A 5,374-nucleotide genomic window follows, 5' to 3' on the forward strand; every position below is an offset into this window, starting at 1 on the left:
CTCCTGTTCAAATTTTTCTCATTTCTTTGAGCTAGTGGTGTCTCAAGTGACAATAGTTCCTAAAATGGTACACAATTTGTATTTTTCTCTGCATAAATTGATGGGAAATAGAAAGTGACACTCATCGGCAGCACTAATGGATTGTGCTGAGGAAAATGTCAAGTCAGGATGTTAAGAGGAAATCATCTAAATAGTTGAAGACAGGGATTTGAACTGATTTGAACCGGTTCAGTCATGGCCAACAAAGCGACAACAGAAGAGACCCGCATTTTTAAAATTTGGGTGATCCAGAAGGCTAACCAGATCGGAAAAATTTATGGGTTGAAGCCCTGGAATGGAAGATTTGGGAAAGGCGTAGTGAGCGCTTTCAGGAGCCTGATTAGTGACATTGGATTATTTGCCAGAACTGTGGAGAGAGACACACATTCAAAGCAGCACAGTAGGCCATCATCTTTGAACTGGGCTCACTGTTTTCGACTCAGCCAGTCAAAACATTTGATTGAAATGCAACAAGCACGCTTTTCTTGTTTTCTAAGAGGGAAATTAAGTTTCTAGCAGGGCTTAGACCTGTAGTTTTTCCAGTTCTTTAATTTGAACTTCCATATGAGCATATAGATCCCAGTAGTAATGATTAACTTCATTGGGGCTACAGAAAGGCAACTAGATTTCACAGAAAATTGGGAAGGAATGAAAATCTTCAGCAGCCCAACTAGCCAAGATTAGGAGATTGTATCCTGCCCTGTTCATGACAGTCATGTAGTGGAGCGGTTTGTAGATGGTGACATAATTATCAAATGGTATCACTCTAAGAAGGACAATTTCAATCCTTCCAAAGAAATGAATGGAAAAGACCTGTAACTTACAGCTACCATAAGAGATAGTTTTTGTCCCCACTAGAAGGTCACCAATGAGTTTGGGAGTCACACAGAAGGTATAGCAGATGTCCATGTAGGATAAGTGGCTGAGGAAATAGTACACTGGTTAGTAAAAAAAGGGACCTGCCTCAAATGGAAACAAGGATCAGAAGGTTTCCTACCAACAGAGCAACACAGAAGAATAAGAAGAAAACAAAACAAAATATTTGTGTTTTCTGGTTATAAGAAAGTCCTATGAGAATGAATTCTGAAATATTCCTCTGAGTTTCCATATACTGAGTTTGTTGTATGTTGTGTGCAAAGAGTTGAGTATCTGAAAAAAAAGCGACAAATATTTGAATGAAAACATTTACAGTATGACCACAATCACATAAAAGACATTACCAAATTATTTTAATATTACTATCTCGAAAAGGTAAAGGTCTATTACTCTTGTGAATAACATTTAGATTACTATCAGTATGTATTTACTCAATGTTGGAAATGTGTTATATTGATTTTTTAAATGTTTATTCTTTACTTATAGCAACTTTTTTTTTTTTTTAATTTTATGTCATGCTTCTCTCTCAAACATGATATATACTACCTTCCTGAATTCTCTACATGGGTGTGCTGAAGAAATATAAATAAATTTATGACATGTTCCTGAATTGTGAACTGCTTAAGTGGAAACAATGATTTGCAGATACTAAGTAATGTTCTTTGCTATGAGTGAAACACCATGCCTCATGGACCTGGCAATAAATCTTATAATAAAAATCAAATAATACAAATACATACAGCAAACACTAAAATGCTTGCCAATGACTGACATCATAAATATAACTGTGAAGTGTGTATTTACCTTTTAAGTGCTAAAGTAAGTATTTTTGTGGTAAATTGTACACTTGTTAAGATTAGTGGTACAGGCAGTAAAGAAACTAGAAAACTGTTTAAAATGCACAAGTATGTTTGAATTCTGCATGTTTTATATATGTTTACTGTGCAGGCACTGGAAGTCAGTAAAATACAATGCTATAAACTATAACAAGAAGACATAGTTTACGGTCAGTAACTGTTAAATGAATGAGTGAATGATTTATGAGTTTGCATGTGTCATTTTCTGTATGATCCAAAGACGTGAATCATCGCTTTAGTGACCCAATTATTTTCTCATTGATACCATGTGCTTTCACTAAAGGAAGACATGCTGATTAAAGGATTAATTCCGATTTTTGTTATGAGTTACAGGTTTTGATACCCATTGTCTGGGATCACATATGTACCTGTGGATGTCAGGACATAGTAAATCCTACTGATATGAGTCAATGAATGCCTGGTAAGAATAACTTATAGGATTTTGAGTCTCTTGAAAAGTACCACTGTAATGCATTATTCTTTATTGGAAAGGCATTATTTACTGTTCAAAAGCTAGAAAAGAAAGGAGCCAGTAACATCTGCTAATAATGAATGGCATAAAGGAGAAGATGGCCACTATGATTGAATGAAGACTGGCAATATCTTAATCTCGTGATAAGTACATTCTCACAAGAGCATAGTAACTGGGAAACATAGTGAGGAGGATTATCTCACAGAAATAAAGGTAAACTTGTCAAATGTTTAGAAGAGGTCCACATCTGGGAGGCATCACCTAAGACAATGCTCAGTCTACCCAAAAATGAGGCTCACAGCCAAGATTTTTGATTTTCACGCATTTCAAAAGTCTCCCACATTGAGACTAAACACATTAAAATTGGGTTAGCTCCTTCCCAAAGAACTCCAGAGGCATAAAAAGTGGTTGGGATACCATATGTCCCATGAGTCACCAAAGGGCTATACAGGGACTGAAAAGAATGTTCTACAAATGTGATGCCAGCCCAAGAGCTATTGTCTCCACTGGTGAGGATTTAGGTGGAATCTAGAAGGCCTTTTTTACCTTACCCCCAGGTCAGGTGTGGAGGCCATATCTGGACCAAGCAGACTTCTTCTGTGTTCTGATTTTTAAAACACAGATTGTGTCGTTGTTGCAAAGTTATATACAGATTAACAAACCCATCATTGGCTTTGTAGTCATATTACTGCTAATGCTTGAAATGATTTTAGCTGACAAAGAGAAGTGGCAGTAAAACACATTATATTTAATACAGTTTTAGAGTAATATGTATGACTGCATTAAGGATAAGGTTTTAATTTGACCAAATTATATCTTTAATAACTCTCTGAGTCTTGCTAGTTTCCTTTTCTAACAAAAAGACAACAGGCCTCAGCCTCAGAATTTTCCACAGGTTATGGTACTTAAATAGAATGCATTAATTGTTGTCTGATATAATTAAATATATTGTCACAGTCGCAATTAAAAATGATACCTGATATATGAAGATAATATATTGTTTCCTTTTAAATAAATTTATATGTAAAATTTATTTAAAGAGAATTATAACATAAAAAGTAGGACAGTTATTAGAATGACTTAAGAATGGAAATTTTTATCTAATTCTTTTTTCAGTACCAGTTAATCTAAAAAAAGAAAATACAGTCAATTTCCCAAGTCTGAGAGCTAGTAAACTATACCTTATAGAAGCTAGAGCTCCTAAGGTCTAGTACTTTGTCTAACACTGCCTCCTTTGAATAAAGGCAGACAGGACAAGGAATTATGGAGAACAAGTAGGGGTAGGAAATACTTAAATCTGTTTCATTATAACAGAGCATGAAAAGTGATATTGGTAGGTCTCTGTAAGAAAATGTACCTTTCGGTTATAAGAATGAAGGTGCAGATTTAAATGACTTAAAATGATTTAAAATCATTTTGTAGCATCTTTGTTTCCAATTTGACCACAGTAAATTTTAATGTCTCAGCCTATGTAATTAAGCAATTACCTATTTATCACTATTCAAATATTAGTTAAGGAAACTGTAGAAATTAACTTTCAAATAAGTCTGAAGACACTGGCAGAATAGCATAACGAATAAAACTAGGGCACAAACTGTTAAGCACTCAAGTACTAGGTGAAAGTTTGGCAGTTCAAAACCACCCAGAGGCTCCTTGGAAAACAGGCCTAGCGATCTGCTTCCAAATGGTCACAACCTTGAAAATCCTATGGAGCAGTTCTACTCTGCACACATTGGGTAGCCATGAGTTGGAGTCACCGCAACAGCAACTAACAACAACAGCGTTACAGTAAAGGGAAAATTGACCTTTCTTTGACTTCAAGGAAAACTTTCAAAACATTAAACTTACATATAATGAATGTGTAAGTGTTTTTTATAAAGACAATATAGAAACAATTAGAAAAGTTGAGGAAACTAAATAAAAGTGTAGGACAAACGACACTGATTCAAACTTGGTCTATATAACAGTAAACATCTGACAATATAGACAGAACACCAGTCACTTAGATGTGTCCGATATTCACGTTTGTCTTTAGGTGAAATAATATGTCCTAAAGCCTGGCCTGGAGCCCTGGTGGCACAGTGGTGAAGAGCTCAGTCTGCTAACCAAAAGGTCGGCAGTCTGAATCCACTAACCACTCCTTGGAAACCCTATAGAACTCTGCCCTATAGAGTCACTGTGAGTTGGAATTGACTCGACAGCAACAGGTGCTTTGAGGGGTAAATCCTGGCTAATTTTTCACCTCAATTGTTGGTATCTGTGTTAATATAGAATCTTCTATCAAGTCTAAAACTTCTTTCTAGATCAGTAGGAGATGATCACCAATCATCCAACATGAGTTTAAGCAATCCCCAAATGTTATTCCCAGCAATTGTTTTAAAAATTTTATTTTCCATAAACTTTCAGTAAAAAATCTTAATGAGGAATAAAATGTACTGTTTTGAATTTCTCCTCAATTCTTGGCCAAGAGAGTTTATCTTGCTAAGCCTCAGATTCCTCATGTGTAAAATTGTGATGCTGATACATAATTAAGGGAAGTAATGAGGAATACATGAGATCATGAGGTAAGAGTCCCCAGTATGGTACGATGGCAATGGGTTTGGCTTTTTGCTTTTATTAAATTTTGGGAAAAAAAGTCCATTTTTTCTTTGGCACCCTGACAAATAGCCATGTCCACCCCTTTTGTTGTGTACTCAGCATGGTGAGAATGGATTTCAGTTTCTACCAAACACACAGATTCTTAATGGTACTATCATAATGCGCCATAATATAAACTTAGCTTAGCTGACTCTGGTAAATGTAATTTCTTTTAAAAGGATGATCTTTTGAAAGTTGGGAAGTTTTCAGAAGCTTAGATGCTCAAAATTCCTGAACAACTTCAACATTTCCAAATTTTAATTCTATTATTTCCAACTCAACCCAAAAATCAGACCTTCTGTCTTTATTCTCTTCTTTCTCTGAGTGAAAGGGATAGCAATTTGTTAACCTGCCAACAGATACGCTCACAAACATCCAACAAAATCCCATGATTAGATAGACAAAAATAAAACTCTACCATAGATTGTCAGAGTGCAATCAGGAAAAACTTGACTTTGGATAACTACTAGATAAAACTTACCTGGCGACAGCA

The 5,374-nt window shown here is 35.4% G+C and overlaps 1 pseudogene; it reads right to left on the reverse strand.

Annotated features, from left to right (window-relative positions):
• Nucleotides 1–561: 561 nt before the first annotated feature.
• Nucleotides 562–1,147, reverse strand: LOC105756989 (olfactory receptor 4S2-like; annotated as a pseudogene).
• Nucleotides 1,148–5,374: the final 4,227 nt, after the last annotated feature.

The sequence above is a fragment of the Trichechus manatus genome, unplaced genomic scaffold, assembly GCF_000243295.1.
Source record: "Trichechus manatus latirostris isolate Lorelei unplaced genomic scaffold, TriManLat1.0 scaffold00362, whole genome shotgun sequence".
NCBI classification, from domain to species: Eukaryota; Metazoa; Chordata; class Mammalia; order Sirenia; family Trichechidae; genus Trichechus; species Trichechus manatus.